Below are 20,908 nucleotides of genomic sequence, written 5' to 3'. Positions count from 1 at the left end.
GCTGTGGAGTCGGAGTCTCAGTCGGAGCAATTTTGGGTACCTGGATTCGAAGTCGGTGGTTTCAATAACCTGAGGAGTCAGATGATTTTTGAACCAAAGCCATAGCCTTTGTAAAATTAGACTAAGGAGTCGAGGAGTCTGAGTCGGAGCAATTTTGAATACCTGGAGTCGGTGGTTTCATAAACTGAGGAGTCGGATGATTTTTGTACCGATTCCACAACCCTAACCTCAGGCCTGGTTTGGTCTAGTAGTTTGTCAAGGTTAGTTTGTGATATTTCTGCTAAAAGATGCAGTCACATTAGCTCCAGCAAAGTATTAATTACTCTCTATTAACTCCAGATTTGTAGTAATGTTTATACTGTACTATGGTACTTCAGTTGATCCATTGTCTGGTGACCTACATCTGTGTGAACTGCAATGAATAAAGAGTAAGCATGCTCTGGTGCTAACTGTGCTTCTATAATATATTGTAGCTATAACTAAAAACAGAACGGTTTTAAAAACCTATAACTGGTTACACACCATACAAATTCTTTTTTTAATTCATATTTCCAATGGTGAAAATGATTGGACAAAAAATATACAGCGCAGATAGAACAGAGGCGCCAAAAAGAGTAAAAACACTATTACTTAAAAACAGTAAAAAGAGGGAAGGTAAGGTGGACTTACCTCCCTCTAGCAGTGGACAACAAGACTCTGAGGTGGAGTAGAATGCATTTATTAAACAGTGTAACTCCTAAAGATGCAACGCGTTTCGCGGGCCACAGCACCGCTTCCTCAGGCTATACAGGAGTTCAAAAAAGCTGTATATGGGACATATACATAAATCAACAAAAAAGCATCCAACACTGACAGAGGCATACAGCTGTAACATTGGAACATACATTTCATTATAACCAGCATCTGCTGGTCTGTGAAGATCAGATAAGTCTATCTTAGTGAAGAAAGGGTTAATCAATGGACAATGGGGAGAGACAGACCAGCAGATGCTGGTTATAATGAAATTTATGTTCCAATGTTACAGCTGTATGCCTCTGTATATAAATGCATTCTTCTCTACCTCAGAGTCTTGTTGTCCACTGCTAGAGGGAGGCAAGTCCACCTTACCTTCCCTCTTTTTACTGTTTTTAAGTAATAGTGTTTTTACTCTTTTTGGCGCCTCTGTTCTATCTGCGTTTGATACATATTACTTATCCACCCTTGGTGGAGGGGTACGCCCCCTTTTTTCCTATCTACAGAGAGCGACTTTTATACCCGAGTGGGGTCGGGTACCAATTCTCCCCACCTGCCTTTCAAGTGGTTGCCTGCTGGTGACCCTTTTTTGTGAGTATAATTCTGCACGAACTATCTAGACAGATTTTCTCTGTTAAAACTATATTGCACTATTGGGCTCTCGGTGCCCTGTTTTTTCTTTTGTTTTCAAAAATATACAGCCTTCTGATTGCCAGAGACCAATCCCAGCTCAAAATCGATCGGAAGCTTATCATACATGCTGAAAAAAATATTGCTCGAAATACTGGCTGTTGTTCCATATGTGTGCCCTTTTAATTCATTTGTGATGGATATCAATTTGGAATTCTGGGAAGAAATTGGAAAAATCACACGTGTGTTCACTAGCTTTCTTCTGTATCCGACCAATGTCAGATTTGAATATTGATCTGATCACTCGTTTGCATCGGATCTGAAGTGAAAATTGCAGGTGTGTACCCAGCTTATGGGCAGTAATTGTAGCATATACTTATCTCTGTAAAGGTGCACATACTTTGATTATCCGGATCAATTCCTATGTTCAGCCACTACACCAGTCACTCTGCACAAGTTAGCAGCTGTAACTTTCACAGGATTGAACAAGTCCAGAGGGTTTTTAAAGTGATGTACAAAACTCTTATTGTGTTGTCTCTCACACACTACAGGATCAAATCCATTGTCTCTAGGGGGAGTGCAACAGCTGGAAAAAGAGGAATGACGCCCTCTGTATAATGTTCAATCAAAAAGAGCTGGCACATCTAAGGTGAATCTTTATTAGTTCCGTATAAAACGTATAGCCAACTTTTCTGAGCCACGTAAAGCCCCTTTGTCAAAGCACAATTTGCTCAAGGGCAAAAATCTGCAGGCAGATTTTTGCCCTCGGATGTGCCAGCACTTTTTGATTGTTTTTGTAAATCGAGTCGGAGGCCTAAAAAAATCCAAAAAACAGATGCTCAATCAAGAAGAGGGAAGGTCTGGATCCTACAGAGCCTTCCTGTTCTTTCTACAGTCCGCCTGTTCCACCCGAATTCCCCCATTAGCAGTCTCTGGCCGATGGGTCGGAGACTGCTCTCTTCCACTGCGTGAGGCTTCTGCAGTGTTCGGGATTCTGAGTGCTCCCGAAGATTAGTGCTCCCAAAGTGAGCACGCATTCGTATGCATACGCAGTACAGAATGGCCTGTCTTCGGGAGCTCTCGAAGACTGCCGGAGCCTTTTGCAGTGGAAGAGAGTGCAGTTTCCGACCCACCGACCAGAAACTAATGTGGGAGACAGCAGTGGAGGGACTGTAGGACGAACGGGAAGGCTCTATATGACCCAGACCTTCCCTCTCCTTATGCGAGTATCTGTTTTTTGTTTTTTTTTTTGTTTTTTTTTAAGGCTTCAGACTTACTTTAAAAAGAACCCGAGGTGTGAGACCTATGTTGGCTGCCATATTTATTTCCTTTTAAACAATACCAGTTGCCTGGCCTTCCTGTTGATCTCTCTGGTCAGTCTGGTCTTAATTGCACTCCTGAAACCAGCATGTAGTTAATCTTGTCACATTTGTCATAGTCATTTATTAAACATTGATTAAAGTAATAGAAGCAGAGGATCAGCAGGACAGCCAGGCAATGTGCATTATTTAAAATCAAATAAACATGTCAGCCTTCATATCCCTCTCACCTCAGGTTCCCTTTAAAGTTTTCCTGGAGTTGTGCTTCAAATTTAAATTGCAGGATTTAAGTTAAATACATTACTGCAGCATAACCCCTTCATAATAAGTTTCTATGGAGGTTTGTAATTTGAAAAAAAATAAATAAAGTAAAACCTTAATCCGTGGTTTGATCTCAGATTTAGCCACTGTAACTTTGCTTGTTTTTTCTTCCTCCCAGCCAGTTCTAGGTTGAGGAGTGCAGAGACTGTTGGGCACTAAAGCTTCATACACACGGGGCACCGTTGTTGCTGTTGCTAGCACACAGGAGACGTGTGCGCAACAGCTTGGCGACAGCTCCGCCTGAGCGACAGCTGTCTACACTTCTCTGGCCAATAGGCAGAGACGCGGCGGAAGCTGTCGCTGAAAGTTTCGTCCCCCCGCCGGAAGCTCCCTTCTGGCTGTGGGTAGCTGTCGCTAGTCCGCACATACACACTCAGTACGCGTGGCGGACTTGCGACAGTTGCGGAGACTGAAGTTGCCGGCATTGAACTTTTCAATTGCACGGCAACTGCTCTCTCCAGGGACAGTTCGGGGTGCGCGCCTCATACACACGGGGCAACTGTCGCCCAGACATGCACATGCCACGTGTTTGTGGCGACAGTTGTGCCCCGTGTGTATGAGCCTTTACAGAGAAGTCTTTTGGGGGATTAGTCCTAGGCTGCCTGTGTGTCAGGCCCTGCTTGGCATTCCTGGATCAGACAGGAGGGGAAATGCAGTCATGTGACCACTTGTTGAAGTAAAAGCAGGTGCTTATAGAGCAATGGCCACTTTCTCTAACAACCTTTAGTAGATCAGATCTGTTTTAATCTTGCGCACCTGTGTTTACTCATGTATAGTGATGAGCTCAAATTTTACACAGTAGTAATTTTGTGGCTAAATTTGGAGTTATGATGCAAAATTTTGATACGAAATGTCAGACTATTGCAAAACTTAGCTTGTAATCGTAATCCTGATTTTTTTTTATTTTTATTTTTTTTTATTTATTTATTTATTTTTTATATATGGCAATAAAGTAAGGCAGGAAGCTGGCATATCCAATATAATTCTGTGTGTGTATGTGTATATGTATTTTACATATTTAAAGAGGGGCTGCAGCACACAACAGGAAAACAGTGACAGGGGCTCTTGGTTACGCTTTAACGCGCTTAAAGGGACACTTAAGTCAAACAAAAAAAAATGAGTTTTACTCACCCTAGGCTTCCAATAACCCCCTGCAGCTGTCCGGTGCCCTCGCCGTCTCCCTCCGATCCTCCTGTCCCCGCTGGCAGCCACTTCCTGTTTCGGTGACAGGAGCTGACAGGCTGGGGACGCAAGTGATTCTTCGCGTTCTTGGCCACAATAGCGCCATCTATGCTACTATAGCATATATCCTATACCATATAGCAGCATAGAGGGTGCTAATGTGTCTGGGAATGCGAAGAATCACTCGCGTCCCCAGCTTGTCAGCTCCTGTCACCGAAACAGGAAGTGGCTGCCGGCGGGGCCAGGAGGATCGGAGGGCGACGGCGACGGCACCGGACAGCTGCAGGGGGCTATTGGAAGCCCTAGGTGAGTAAAACTCATTTTTTTTGTTTGATTTAAGTGTCCCTTTAAGCTCACCAACTGCGCCAAAGTGTCCCCGATCTGGTGAGTCCTACTCTACCATGCAAAATGCCAGTTTTTATAAGCAGTCTAGTGGGAACTAAACCAAAAACCCAAGAGACAACTAAATGGGAAAAAAGGAAATTAAAAACACCTTACCTTTTACTAGCTACCAAATGAACTCTCTGAACATCTGCAATGCACTCATTTATATGCTTAACTGTGCTAGAGGTGGGCGTGGTTATGCAGGCTTGCAGGGGAAAATTATAAATAAATACCAAGGGGTAAGCAGCACAAACCAAATTTTTATGCAATTCTATGCAAAGCATGCACGCAGCACAGGAGGTCCCCAACCTCCCATAAGAAATATATAATTACAGAGGGGCTGCAGCACACAACAGGAAAACAGTGACAGGGGCTCTTGGTTACGCTTTAACGCGCTTAAGCTCACCAACTGCGCCAAAGTGTCCCATATATATGTATATATGTATGTATATGTATATATAATTTTTTTTTGGGGGGGGAGGGGGGAACCACGTAGGGCCCCTTTGTCAAAGCAGCTCGTAGGCGACAGTTTGTAAAGGACCCTACTGAGGAGAAGACCAGGAGAAGACTCCTCTGGACACTCACTGAAATGATGTGCATCAGGCTGGCGGTAGAAGGCCTCAGGTGATTTTGGACGCAGCCTATTACCTTTCATAGGCTGCAATTCCACATCCAAAATTGTGTGCAGAAAACTGCAATGACCTGCGGCTCGTGGAAATAACCCCTAAGGGGATTCATCCAGCCAGAGGTCGCCCGGCGTCCCCCTGGCTCCTCTCCCGGTCCTGCTGCAGAATTGATGACTGGCGACACCCGGGCCGAATGTCGGCCCAACACTTCCTTAATGGTGACGCTACTCGTCATCACGGTGGTCGGCATGACAGTACTGCACATGCACGGTTTTCTAACTCTAAACTCTTAGATTGGGGAATAAATTCCAACCCCCATACCTGGTATCAGTTTGAATCTACTTCAGTCTTTCCATTTCATTTATCTTCATTGGTCATGGTTGTATCTAAAAGAGACACATTAACTCTTGCTAGCAAGAACAGGATTGTATCGTCCCTGACTAAGCTGGGGATTTCGATTGCCGCTTCTTATAAGCTTATGACCCTTCCCTCCTCCAGGATCTCCATTTTTGGTAATCCTCGTTTTGTTTCTGCTTTTAGGAACCCACAGTTGTTTTCCTGGTAGAGGGATAAGGGCCTCTTTACTGCTAATAAATTTTGGATCAGTGATGTTCCAATTACATTTAATATGCTCAGATTTAGTCGAGATGCTCCCCCGGAAGAGGCATTCCGATTTTGCCAGATTAAGCAATTTTTCTCCTCCATCTTTTCTTCACCCTCGATGTTTGAGTCACTCTATTTTGGATTCTCACGACGAAAAGGTTTAATATCTTAATCTTTATATGCCCTGTTGCTAGGTCGTGATAGTGAGAATAAAATGTCATATATGAGAACCTGGGAACAAGACTTGGGAATTCAATTAGATCTCAAAGATTGGTCTTATATCCGGACTGCTGTCTCTGGTGTAGTCAAGTCAAATATGGTAAAGGACACGGCGCTCAAGATCTTGTTTCGTTGGTATTTTACTCCGACTAAAATTCATAAAATGTATCCTTCCGTTCCATCGACTTGTTTTCGAGGATGTGGTATGGAATGATCTTTGATGCATGTCTTTTGGGACTGCCCCAGAGCACAGCAGTTTTGGGATTCATGGAAAACTATGATTCGGGAGGTGTTTGGCTTTCCGGTTTCGTTGACTGCTTCCCAAGCCCTTTTATGCACCTTCAATGATGATGTGCCAGGCAGATTTAGACCTCCTATATAGATATGTTACTAGCCGCTCAGTGGTCAATAGCCTTCAAATGGAAATCCGCTGATCTGGAGTTAACACTGGTTACTCAACGTCTAGACCTAATGATGATAATGGATCGGGTGTATTTCTATAGTATTGAGGATATAAGATTTGATCTCATTTGGGAATCCTGGAAAACATATATGCGTTCTTAATCTCCCCTGGACATATGTGTATATTAATCATAGTATGACAAACAAGATTGGTGTTATCTAGGACTCCTGTAACCTGACATTAGAAGTAGTTTTATTTTAGTTTTATGTATGTTTTTGTTTCTATGTATGTGTCAGAGAGAGCAATAAAATACCACACTGTGGCCTTATGGGACGGACTGATTCCTGGGATCTCAGCTGGAGGTACCTGGTGCCCCATTTCCCAGATCGAGCGGTCCGACTATCTGAACTAAGCTCTCTTGAGGCTTTCTCTTTTTCTTTGCTGTTTAGTTGGAGTGTTAATATTTAGTGTTTTTTATCTGTTCTGCTTTCAAAAGCTTTGTATATTTGTTGATCTGCTCAATAAAGCTTTCTAATACAAAAAAAGACACCTGAAGTGATAGGGATATGGAGGCTGCCATATTTATTTCCTTTTAAACAATACCAGTTGCCTGGAACCCTGCTAATCTATTTGGCTGCAGTAGTGTCTGAATAACGCCAGAAACAAGCATGCAGCTAAACTTATCAGATCTGACAATAAAGTCAGAAACCCCTGATCTGCTGCATGCCTGTTCATGAAAATTAAAGCGGACCCAAACCAAACATTTTTTTAATTAAAAATATTTAGTTGCGCCACTCTGACACATACATAGATAAATAAACACTCCTTCAAACCTATGATCATTTCAGTGCATGCTTTTCACCCTTCTCTTTTCATAGCTAGGGTTATACTGGGGGCAGCCATTAGCAATTCCTCCATTGCTGGACACCATCTACTCCATCAGTTTGCCGGAAAAATGCCGGCAATTTGAAAGGAAGGGAGGGGTTCCTCCAATAAATGTAAAATATTTTATATTTGTCATCATGCAGCTGAAAAAAGGCTGCTATTTATTATTATAATTTAGAAAATAGATTTTATTTCTGAAATCTTGTATTTTTAATTTGGGTCCACTTTAATATAGCATCCTCTATATCCCTCTCACTTCAGTTTTTTGGACTGTGTTATTTGGCTAACTAGAACTAAGAATGGAGAACGCTTCACCCATTAGAATTGCATCAGAAACTGTGATTGTGTGTAACAACTGTTATTCATTATATAGCATCTTAATATTTTGGGCTCTACTTTTTTTTTTATTGGATTTTGTGTATAGCTTTGACACCTGAATACATCTGATTTCTTGTGCAGTCTAATCTGATCTGAAAATATCTTGGTGTTAGTCAGTGCAGCCTTCCCTTTGAACTACTCTATATCAGTTCCCGATCAGTTCCTGATAAGGACACCCTGTTCTGCGGGTCAGAGGCTGTGTGCCTGCTAATGTTTTATTAGAGTGCAAAAGTGTGCATTACAGGAGAATTGCTGGAAATCCGCATGAATTGTGACAGCAGGGATTCCTTGTATGGAGTCATGATCCCAATTAAAGCAAAGTAAAATATGTATACATATATGTCCAATGTACATTTGTCTCAGAGTATAATGCACTATAAATTACTTTTTACACGTTGTTGTCACTGACAGGTTTTGGACTAGTTTATCTTTTCATTGGGTAATCTCAATATTTCCTTTATTCATTACAAAAGCACTCCAGGAAAATAACCTATACAGAGATGCCTGCAAGCTTGTCTCATGGTTTGCACACCATCCAGGGGATGCCTGTAATGTAAACCTGTAGGGGAAAAAAAAGAGAGCCCCTGGGGAGAGTGGGGAGAGCTTTCAAGGCATTTCGCCGCCCGGTCTTTTTGGCGCAGGGTGAGCCGAATGAGTCGTAGCAACTCTGAGGGAGGAGTCATTCGGTCAGGATTTGGGCCCAAGTGCAATTGTCGTCCTGCCGCATTTTGTATGTGCTTGAGCTCTACTTTACTGAGTATAGTAGCTCAATCTCAGTCACATTAGTGGAAAATGGTTTGAAATGCGATTGCGATCGCGTTTCATAGAGGAAAAGAGCCCTAAGTACTATTCCCACTCTGAGTTGTTGCAACCCGCAGGGAAAAGTAATTTGGGTTCTGGCCATAAACGGTACCCCGAATTACCCTAATGCGGGGCGCAGACTAAGGGCTCGTTCACACTAGAAATCGCAAAACCCCAGCAATTACCGCTAGCGTTTTGCTGGCATGATTTTTCTGCGATACAGAAAAATAACTGGACAAATTAGCGGTTTGGGATCGATCATGATTAGCGGTTCTATACATGCTAATCGCGATTGCTCCAGAATCGCCAGCAAACAGCTGCAGGTAATGCGTTTGCGATTAGCGATAATAGCAAAACGGGCGTGACCGTGACAGTGAGAACACTGCTATAGGCTAGAATAGGATTGGTGGTTTTTAAAAATGCTAGCAGTTGGCGGTTAGTGGGAATTGCGTGATTCCCACTTAGGTGTGAACAGGGCCTTGACCTCTGTCACGAAAATCTTACAATTTAAAATACATGTTAACATATACAAATAAGAAATACGTTTCTTCCGGAGTTAAATGAGCCATAAATGACTTTTCTCCTATGTTGCTGGCATATACAGTAAGTGGTAGAAATCTGACATTACTGACAGATTTTGGACTAGCCCATCTTCTCATAGGGCGTTGCTAGTGCTACAGTTTTCTTTATTTTCAAAAGCACTTAGTGCATGGATGTTGCTCCGTCCAACTGTCAAAGTGTACGGTGAGCAGAGAGGCTGTCCAGCATCATTGTATAAATCTTTTTCTAGAATGTCCTTATAAAGAGTAAAGGCCATGCTGAGAATCCCCCATGAAGAGATGGACTAACCCAAAACCTGTCGGTTCTGTCAGATTTCTACTACCTACTGTAAGTGACAGCAACATAGGAGAAAAGTCATTTATGGCTCATTTTGCTCTGGAGGAAATCTACTTCTTATTTGTATGTATAACCAGCTGAGCGGTCTGGACGAGCTCAGCTCGTCCAACACCACCAGCGGCTGCCGCTCAGGCCCTGCTGGGCCGATTTTAATGAAATAAAAAGCAGCACACGCAGCCGGCACTTTGCCAGCCGCGTGTGCTGCCTGATCGCCGCCGCTCTGCGGCGATTCGCCGCGAGCAGCGGCGAAAGAGGGTCCCCCCAGCCGCCTGAGCCCAGCGTAGCCGGAACAAAAAGTTCCGGCCAGCGCTAAGGGCTGGATCGGAGGCGGCGGACGTCAGGACGTCGGCTGACGTCGATGACGTCACTCCGCTCGTCGCTATGGCGACGATATAAGCAAAACAAGGAAGGCCGCTCATTGCGGCCTTCCTTGTTTATTCTGGGCGCCGGAGGCGATCGGAAGATCGCCTCCGGAGCGCCCTCTAGTGGGCTTTCATGCAGCCAACTTTCAGTTGGCTGCATGAAATAGTTTTTTTTTTATTTAAAAAAAACCCTCCCGCAGCCACCCTGGCGATTTAATCAGAACGCCAGGGTGGTTAAGATTTTTGCAACAGTTCCTCTTTAAGCATTGCAGCACTATAGTTGTGCTGTCATCTGGTGCTTTGCTCCTCTGTGCGCCTGCCCAGGTAACCTGCTTTGCCAAAACATAGCTGTCAGCTTTCCCTCTTTTGGAGGAACAGTCATTCTTTTTGGGAATCAAACCCCCTATGCGTGACAAGGGTGGGGCTGGGAGTGGCTAGAGGTGTGGCAGGGGCGTGTCTTAAAGTGTTCCTCTTTCTTAACTCGGAAAGTTGAGAGGTATACATAAATGTGCTTCAGTTTATGGTGCTGAATAGGGTGCAGTGGAGGAGCACACAAACGTGGCACTGAATATTCTGTACCTTATAAGCTTATAAAATTAAAATAGAGGGACTGTTCACTAATGCTTTTATGGACAATCTTGTTACTCCCCAGAGAAATGTAACCTTCCCTCCCCTCTATATCTGTGTGTTTTACCTCTGCTTTAAGCTTGGCTTGATGTTGTGTGGTAGACTGGATTTTCATTAGACTGGGAACAAAGGAAGCTTGCATGGTTTGCCTGGTTATGTAATTAAGAGGCTTATATCCACTGGGTTGTAGTACAGTTCAGACCATCAGCTGCGAATATGGGGCAAATAGTTTTGTGTGATTATTCACATACTGAGGAATCTTGCTGCTTGTGACAATTACACACAGAACAAAAAACTGTCGCAAAAAAAATATCTATATATCTATCTATCTATCTATCTATCTATCTATCTATCTATCTATCTATCTATCTATCTATCTATCTATCTATCTATCTATCTATCTATCTATCTATCTATCTATCTATATATATATATATATATATATATATATATATCTATATCTCTATCCATACACAGGTTGACAACAGCCCAATCTAGCTTCTGAAAAATTGTTTCCTGACTGGAAATTGATTGGGTAGTGGCAGTTAAAGGGGCACTATGGCAAAACATTGTAAAATGTAAAATATGTGCAAACATAAACAAATAAGAAGTACGTTTTTTTTCCAGAGTAAAAAGAGCCATAAATTACTTTTCTCCTATGTTGCTGTCACTTACAGTAGGGGGTAGAAATCTGACAGAAGCAACAGGTTTTGGACTAGTCCATCTCTTCTTGGGGTATTCTCAGGGACTTATTTTCAAAAGCACTTAGTGAATGGCAGTTGCTTTGTACAACTGCCAAAAAACTGTGTAGGGAGCAGGGAAGCTGGCCAGCATCATTGTTTAAATCCTTTTTAGGGAATCTTTATAAAGAATAAAAGCCTTGCTGAGAATCCCCTATGAAGAGATGGACTTGTCCAAAACCTGTCACTTCTATCAGATTTCTACAACCTACTGTAAGTGACAACAACATAGGAGAAAGGTAATTTATGGAAAAAACGTACTTCTTATTTGTCTGTTTGCACATATTTTAATTTTTACAATTTTTCGCTATAGTGCCCTTTTAATGTACCTCTCCATCTCTATCAGACTTCACCATTTGATCAATAATCCATTGATATATCATTTCCACAACATTTCTCCCCCAACCACTCAACAAAAATGTACTGCTGTATCCGATCACCCTCTGCACCAATCAAACTGTTTGGGCCAATAGTTAACCTGCATGACTGGTAAAAGTGGTTGCATCTGCTTTAAAAATCAACCTGCTGGTTGCCGAAAACTGAAGCGAGCTGCAAAAAAATGTTAGATTCTCACCCGTTTAGTGGGAAAGCTCTGGATCGCATAGAGCCTTGTTCTTGTGCTTTCCCCCCTTCAGAATTGGTGCCTTCCTGACATCTTGGAAGGCTTCAGAAGCACTTGTGATCCCAAGTGGATCCAAAGATGGGCACATCTGCGCTGTGCATGCGTGAGCCCAGTATGGATCCTCTCCTCTCTGGGGACACGAGTGCTTCCAGACCTGCGCGAGGAGGGCCAATGACATTGGGGGCATAAGGACAGCGAGAGAGAGAGAGAGGACCAGGTAGGATCTATGGGATTTAGAGCCTTCCTTCTTAATAGGGGAACATTTCCTATTTTTTATTAATTCAATTACATTATTTAGTAGATTATTGTACTGAACAGACAGATTTTATCACGCATGGCTGATTCTAGTGTTCCCAGTGATTGAAAATGATGCTCTGACTAATATTGTAACACATTTGCATTACTGATTTTTAGCTTTGTTATATACTGGCATGCGACTCATACAAAATTTGCAGAAAGACCTGAATCCTCACTAGTCTTCAAACTCTGTGTGCTCAAGTGCTAATTCTATATGTGAAAGTATGATAAGCAGTGCAAAGATGGAATTTATAACATAAGCGAGATAAACATGTTAAAAGCAAATTATTCAAACACAGGCCAGCACACACCACTATTATCTTACTTGAGCTGTAAAGCTTCATGTACACATTTTGTTTGCCCACAGGGGTCAGGATACAATCCCTCAGAAGACAAGTATAGGGCCTGAGTACTGTAAAACCTTGTTGCTACCCTGTTCTGTTGCTATGGGATTGGTGGGGGGGAGGTGATAACACGGTGGATAATGCAGCTGCTTTAAGTAGGATAGGTAATTAGTAGAGCAAGGCACCTTGGCCGAGACACTCTTAAACTCCAGATCTGTTGGTGACCACCCACACACCACACACACCACACACCACACACACCACACACACCACACACACCACACACCCACACACACACACACACACCACACACACCACACACACACACCACACACCACACACCACACACACCACACACACCACACACACACACACACACACACCCACCCACCCCTTGTGTATGAGAAGGAACTATAGAGTTAAGGCAGGTTCACACAGGTGTTTGGGGACGTTGCGCTTAGATGATGCTAAACTCTTCTCTGTAGACGACAAGCAGGGATGTGTTTGGCATTAGCTCCCATTGTTTGGTAAACTTGTTGCCTTTTTACCCCAGCAGGGGAACATGGAAGCTCCACCCTTGGCCAATCCTGGACGCTACATGTAGTGTCCAGGATTACATGTGATGGTAGGTTCGAGCACAGCATCTCCATGAATGGGGAAAGACTGTTTTACTTTTAAAAAGTGCCCTCCATTCATTTGAGCGTGATTAACGCTGATTCAGCTTTGCGAAATTGCTCCAAGAGCAGGGCCGGATTTGCACTCTTTACCGCCAAAGGCCACTGTAAGCAGCCGCCCCCTTCAGTGTAGGAAACCAGATGTCCACTCCCCTCCTCTAATTTAGGTATCCCGATGACCCTTCCCCCTCCCTCCAGTATAAGTAGCCTGTTGACCCTTCCTGCTATTACAGTCAGCCAGATGACCCTTCCCCTCCCCAGATGACCCTCTAGTATAAGAAGTCAGATGACCACCCCTCCCTCCAGTATAGGTAGCCAGGTGACCTGTCCCTAGTATAGCCTGCTGCCCACCCGGCTCTTGATCCTTTGGTGCCCTAGGCCATGGCCTATGGGCCTTGGCATAAATCCGGCCCTGTCCAAGACTATTTCATATTAGAAGCAGCTGTTCATGAGAGGTTAACTTTGGAAAAGTCTGTCACATGTCGCAGACATTTTGTCACAAAATATGCAGGTGCCAGAAGAAAGGAAAGTTGCTTTCCCAGCACAAAGCCCGGCCCTGCCCAACTCATCTTTCTGCTGTTCAGAGGTTATCACTTGGTAGCCAGCAAATTTTACAGTTCAGTGTATCTCTTCCCACACCCCTTATCTGGGAATGTTTTGCGCATGTCCGTGTAACCATGCATATGCAGAACGGGGCTGAAAGAAGCCCCAGATAAGTAAAAGGACACTCATAATTACGAGTCTGGTATCCTTTAAGGCCTGCTTGAATAAGTTGAAGGTGGGGTTGAGTTTGATGGATTGCAGGGGTTGGAGTTTGGTCTCAGGAAGTGTAGAAAATTTGGCATCGCAGTAGTCCTCACAGGAGGTGGCCACAACATGGATGTGAAGTTTGACCGTGTTGGGGGTTAATTGGGGCCAAATTGTGACAATGTTGCGGAGATGGAAGTGGCAGGACCTGGAGATGTTCTAGATGTGGGGGTTGAAGAAGAGTGCCGAGGGGGACAGGCAGCAGGTTTGAGAGACCGGGTGGATGTGACGGCCCGAGTGAGGACCAAGTTCATGAGAATTTGTAATATCACAGGCAAGTAGTGGGAGTGGAGTGGAAAAGGGAGTAGTCTGGCCTAGATGTTTTGCGAAAAAAGGGATATTTGTTGCAATATAAGGATCTGAAATGATGGGGTCTAGCTCTATGCTTAGTCCCTCTAGCTTGTCAAAGTGTAAAGAAAATATGGTCTACAGATTGAGGATTCTAGAACTGTGTAAGTCGTAGAAAAAGCGACGACTAGCTTGTTAAAAGGACTGCTTTATTACAGAATTGCTTGTAGATTGGACACTTCCTTCCTTTCCAAGGTCTTTTCTAGATTCCACACGTATCAAGAAATGTATCTTTCTTCCTTCTGAACTAATCCAAAGATCAGAAGAAGGAATGGTTTTCACTAGCTAGATGCTGTCATTCAGTTTCTGCAGGATATGGAACTGCTTTTCATTGCTCGAAAGTTGAATGAGGCAAACATTTACACCCAACCATTGTTTGCTGGTTTTGTCAGACATGCTACCTTTCACTTGTAGAGCAGATCAGAATGGGCCTACTTGCTGCAATTTAAAGAGAACCAGAGAAGAAGCACCCTCTTGTATTTTACCTTATAAATCAGTGGGAACATGACAGTAAACACCTAATCTGCCCTTTGTTTCATTGTTCTCTGTGTAATCTGACTGTTATCACCTCTGATAAGAATCCCCGACTGAGCATTCAGGCTGCTCAGTCTAGCTTTGCTATGGAAAGATTATAGCTGAGTCTGTCTTCTGTGGTGTTATTTCATGCCCAAGCCTGCCCCCTTGTGGCTCTGCTATAATGACTCAGCAATAATCATTCCCAGCAAAGCCAGATTGAATGCTCAGTCTGGGATTCTTGTGACTGCTGATAACAGACACTTTTAGCAGTGAGGAGGAAACAGAGAGCAGGGTAGGTGTTTTCTCTAATGTTCTTACTGATATATATGGTAAAATACACAAGGGTGCTTCGTCTCTGGTTCCCTTTAAGAGTGGAGAGTGTGAAGTCCTGCCCGCATTAAAATGCAAGTGGCTTATCATGATTGGCTGCATTTTAAAGAGAGGCTTCATGATAGGCTCAAGTGTCTGCAGCTTTACAACTAATACAGAATGCAGCAGCCAGACTTCTAGCCAATGCCCCCTGCAGCTCACACATCTCCCCAGTACTGCAAGCTTTTCACCGGTTGCCAGTAAAATGGAGAATCCATTTTCAGATCTGCCTGCTGACATTCAAGGTTCTAAACCACATGGGACCCAAATACAAAGCGGATCTATTGGAACTTTATGCCCCTCCACGCAGCCTCCACTCTGCCAGTAAGATGAATCTGGTTACTCTCAGGATACACTTAACGTTTGGTGCTCGGGCCTTTTTCCTATGCAGCCCCTACTCTATGGCCCGGTTCACATTAGCGTTTTTTTCCGGAATGTAACCGGAACGTATACTGTACAAACGGAACGGATGTGAATGGATCCGATGTTAACCTATGAATCCATTCACATGCGTCCGTTGCTACGGATACATTCGGTGCTGCAGGCCCTAATTTTCCGGACTGTTATGCTGAGCGGAACGAATCCGGACAAAAATGCAGCAGCATTGGGGGCAATGGGAAACGGAACGTTTCTTCACACTAGTGAAGAACCGGACCATTCCACGGGGGATGGGAGCATGGGCCGACGCGAATCTAGCGACAAGAGGGTGAGGGGAGGGTGCAGCAGCCAGGTGGGTGGGCTAGGGAGGGTTTATACATACCTAATCTTCATAGGCAGCCGGCGGTAGAGGCTTCCGTCGTCTTCCGCGTCATGTGACTAGTCACATGACGCGCTGTGTAGTCACAGCGGAAGAAGAGGAAGCCACTACCGCTGGCTGCCTATGAAGATTAGGTATGACTATGGATCCGATCAATCATTGATCAGATCAGTTTTCATTATGGGAACCGGGCCACGGACTGAGCCATCCGGATCTGGTGAAGCGGAGACCAGATCCGCTCACTAGATCCTTTTGGCTCATTTTGCAGATGTGAACCGGGCCTATGAAACTTGCTTCCACAGTCAGTGAGAGGCTCCTTCTCTGGACAGCTTTAAGAAAAGGCTAAAAACTCACCTCTTTTCCCTAGCGCTTGAGATTGTATAACGCAGGTCACAGCGCTTTGAGTCCCCAGGGAGAAAAGCGCTTAATAAAAAAAATATTATTGTCATTGTTAAATGTGAGCAAAATTTTTTTTGCAGGACACAAGTTCCTCCCGCAGAGGTATCGGAGCCACGCACAGGTAGCAAGTGGCTGCCTGTATTCAGTGACTACTGCAATTTTTAAGGAGTCCTCTATACTGTACCACCAATTTATCCAGCCTAGCTATGCAGCCCAGTGTTCTCCCCAGGCTCTTTTAGCCGGGTGCTCCACCCGGCTAGATTTGTGGACCACCCGGCTGTCATCGGCTCACCTCCTCACATCCTCCTATGCTGTAAGCAGAGTTGCCCTGCATTTTCATCTCAACCCACCCGGCTACTTTTTCATGCCACCCGGCTACTTTTTCATGCCACCCAGCTGGAAAAAAATTCTGGGGAGAACACTGCAGCCCTAATATATACTTAACCTTGTGGTCCACCAAATGTGCAAGTGATGTACTGTATCTCCAATGGGAGGACAGAGTTGGTCCTTTGCAGCAGAGGATGTACCAGGGCATGCTGGGCCATTTCTAGGACAATTTCTGATATAGTAAACTTCTGATACAGTAAACCACTTTTCCTGGTCCCTTGGAGTATAAGGCATCAGGTAATAGAATGGCTCTGATTAGTAGTGGCAATAGAAACTGTGCGTTACAGTGTATCTGCACTGCTTTCAAATGTTCTTTTATGTAACTAAGAGTAGTTACTGAAATTTTAGTTTTGGGAGTATACTCCCACTCTGAGGAGGGCAAGGGATCTGTGGCACTGAACAGAAACAATCAGTACTGTTTACTGTGCATGCTCATAACCTGTGCTGTCCAGAGAAAGGAAATTGGAATACTACTGAATATAGACTAAAAAGGGAGCTCTGAGTCACATCAAGCAGGTCTGCAGTAATCTGGGGTGTCGATGAAAACTGGCAGGGGTCTCATCGATTTTAAAAGTCAATTATAAAGTTATTTGTAATATGTTTTTCCCCACCTACGTACTGTGGCCTCTCATCACTAAGGGCAGTTCAGTAAAAAAAAAAAGTAGGTTTGTAAAATGCTGCATCCGATATTTTACCGTTTTTGTTTTTTTTTTCCCCCCCAAATTCACTAAGATTTCCAGCATGCGGTAGAAGTTTGGTAATACTGTATACCGAAAGAACATGCTTCAATTCATTAAGCCCTGCTGGGTAGTTTTACCAGCTGTGTAATGCTGGGTACATATGGTACGATTTCTGTGCGATTTTCTGACCCGATCGTTTTTTCTGCACCCGATTCTGCATTGATTCTCTTATCTTCATTCCTTTCTCTTATCTTTTTCCATTCACTTCTATGAGAGATTGAGCGCAGAAACAATCGGGAGCAATATCGGACGTGGCGGATTTTATCAATCGGATCCATCTATCGCACGGAAAATTGTACCCAGTGTATTAGGCATAACAGATCGGGCAGCAAGCTATAAGTCTTCTGATACAAGTCAATGCATGAGCCATTCAATGTTCTGTCCAGTGCACTCCTGGTATCCCTTTTTGTTGTACATCTGTGCTAACTAGAGAGAGCTCTTCTGTGTATCAGTATACAGATATGCACATCTAAAGGGATACAGAAAAGCCTTTTTAAATGTTTCCTCCTGCTCTGCCTTTGTAAATTCCCTTCCCGTTAGAGTATCAGATCAAATGGGGTGAGAAGCAGGGCTGTGTGGCTCTCCCTATTGGCTGTCTGCTACTTATGTCCTCTTTTACCGCATGGATATTGTGAGTTACTGGCTGGTTAGAGCTGGAAATAAATACCAAAGACTTTTACTTAATTTAATGAATGCTTAATTGTTGTGAATTGCAATTTGTTGATATTACTTGAGGTATTTACTGCATAATTCAGTAATTTATCTCACTCTTCTGTAATTTCACTTTTCAGTACGGTAATCGGTTTAGTGAATTGGCATTTGGCAAGGTGATTGGTAAAAACAGCTGTTTTCTGCATTACCGAATGCCATAATGCATAGTGAATTGAGGCCTATGTGTATATCTTTTTCAATGTGGAGGTGATAAAGTTGAAAAGAAAACCTTTGGAAACAGCCTGTATAATTTAGTCATTTGATTTGATCATATTGTCAATCCCTAGTAAGAGATCTGCATAAGTGCTTTACTGGAAGTGGTTTGGGGACACACTAAGCAGTTTAGAGGATAGTGTTTTCCACCACAGGGAAAAGACACTTAACATGATATCCAGGTTGCAGGCATCTATTATTGATTGGTAGTAAGCAAGTGCGTTTGGCAGAGTGTTGAGAAAGTAAAGGTTTAATTACTACTTCTGAGCACAGGGGAGCTTAGGAGCCATATTCCAGGCTAGCTCTTGCAGGGGGCTGTTCACCACCTCTTTCTAGGTTTCCTTGCGCATTCATAGGCTGGTGATAAAGCAATAATATGCCACTTTTCTCCTGTCACATTTTTCTGCATGGCTTCGCCCTTTATCACCATGTGACTATACTTGTTGCCTGCCTAATGGATGCAGTCTTAACCACTTAAAGAAAACCTGAACTGAAAATTAAACGTCAAAATTAACATACACACGTCATACTTACCTCCTGTGCAGTCTACTCCTCAACCTCTTTCTCCCCTCCTGTGTCCTATTTGTCCACTGTGATCAAGGGAATTCTCCGCCCTCCATTTTGAAAATGGCCAATGCCCCATAACAGCTTCCTGGTCAGCATGCTGTTAAACTGTAATATCACCCACTTAAGCCATAGGAAAACTGACATTACTTGGCACATCTCAGCTATAACTGACATCAACTGATACATAACTGACAGCAACTGATATATTTCAGTTCTGACAAAATGTTGTCAGAACTGGAAGGGATCGTTGTCAGAAGAAAATGGTGAGCTTCTGAGAGGAACTGATGGTGAGGTTAGTATGTAATATTCATTTGAAGTTACCTCGTGTTTATTTTAAATAATTTTACTCAGTTCAGGTTCCCTTTAAGGACCACAGGCTTACACCCCGCCTAGTGATCAGGCGATTTTTTTTTTTTTTTTTTTTTTATTATCATTACAATTAGGTGCTCTGCAACGTGCAATTACCGCTAATCTCAGCTCCCAGGACTTGATGCCGATCAGCGTTAGGCGGTCCTGGGGGAGCCACCATCCCAACGCTTATCGACATTACAAACCACAACATTTTTTTTTTTTTATTTTTTTTTTACATTTCTTTTCAATCCGAGAATAACAATCATTTTTTTTTCTGCTTGATTGTAACAGTTGAAAAATCAGAAAAAATTGCTTCGTTTATAAATCAAAAAGCCTACACCATTCAATTTTCATAAAAATGTGATCTCTTAAATAGAAGTTCAATTTTTCTGTACAACCAATTTTTTTTTAAATGGTGTAAAACTATATTAACCTTTTTTCTTTTTTTTTTTGAGATTGGTGTAAAATTAGATCATTATTGTATAGTATGTGGCCACCTTTAACCATTATGCATCAGCCTAGGCTGTCTTGCTTTCAAGTGACAGCTAGTGTACATATAATAACAATTGTTAGAAATAATGCATGGTCATACAAACAGCATTCCAAGTAGGCAGTACATAGCAAACAAGGTTTGTTTTTGTGCTTGTTTGTTTGTTTTCGTTTTTTTTCTAGCGTGTAGTGTGATTTGCTGCAGATCCTTGTTGGGAGGTGCCTGGAAGGGGTATTTGCGGGCAGAAGAAGCTATACAGGAGTACACAGTACAGTGGTGTACATTGACTAATATGGATATAGTATGTACTAAAAGGTCACTTTTGGAAGGATGGCCTTGCCCATTAGGGCTCTCTTCTAAAGCAGACTTTTCCAACCCTGTCCAATGCCCACCAACAGTACATGTTTTGAAGAAAGCCACAAACATTCACAGTTACTCAGCAGAGGTGATTAGCTATTTCCACAAATATGCAGTGTTGGTGGGCCTTGAGGACAGGGTTATGGAACGATGTTCTAACGAATAATAATTATAATAGATGCAGTATGTTGTAGCTATCGACCTAAAATCCAAATCCAGTTCCTTGATTTCTCTACTGATCCTTTGGCTGTAATGTTATGACTTACCTGGTCTGACTTTTTCAGTGTCTTGCGAAGCAGAATAAAAGACAACCTGGGATGAGAGAAACATTGAGGCCGCCATCTCTTTTCTTTTAAAGACAATACAGCAAAGTCCCTGTTAACTGGAACTCAGGCAACCGGAAGTCTCAACTAACCATCATGAGGGAATAACAGGAACTGTTTTTCTTTGGGTGGGGGGGGGGGGGAGGGGGTTTGTTGGCCACAAAATACTCAGAGAGCCTCCAGTGATGTCCTGTAGCTCTTAGCAGCTTTCCGGCATCCATGCACATCTTCCGGCGTGTCTCGTGACCCGACGGGAGGTCAGGTGACATGCTGGGAGCGGTACACAGAGGACGCCAGAAAGCTGCTAGGAGCTACAGGACGTCGCTGGAGGCGTGGTGCGTATTTATTTTATCCTGCATGAGGTGCTTTAACCAGTTGCTCAAGCAATCGTCAAGCACATGTATCCGGCATCAGGTGGTCCCTACTGAATACTAGGGACTATGTAGTCTAGTAATCAGAGTTAATATTGAACTTTTAGCACCTAATTTCACATTAAAAAGTCATGTTTCAAAATTTGAATTGCATGA

General features: G+C 43.3%; 1 protein-coding gene across 3 annotated transcripts in view; it reads left to right on the top strand.

The window, feature by feature from the left end:
• The window catches only part of CNNM2 (cyclin and CBS domain divalent metal cation transport mediator 2), a 178,276-nt gene that overhangs the window by 10,685 nt on the left and 146,683 nt on the right, over positions 1-20,908 (top strand). The gene's annotated exons all lie outside the window — the stretch shown is intronic.

This window comes from Hyperolius riggenbachi, chromosome 10 (assembly GCF_040937935.1).
Source record: "Hyperolius riggenbachi isolate aHypRig1 chromosome 10, aHypRig1.pri, whole genome shotgun sequence".
Taxonomy (NCBI): Eukaryota; Metazoa; Chordata; class Amphibia; order Anura; family Hyperoliidae; genus Hyperolius; species Hyperolius riggenbachi.
The sequence above is the reverse complement of the archived record's forward strand: the minus strand, read 5'-3'. Positions and strand labels throughout refer to the sequence as shown.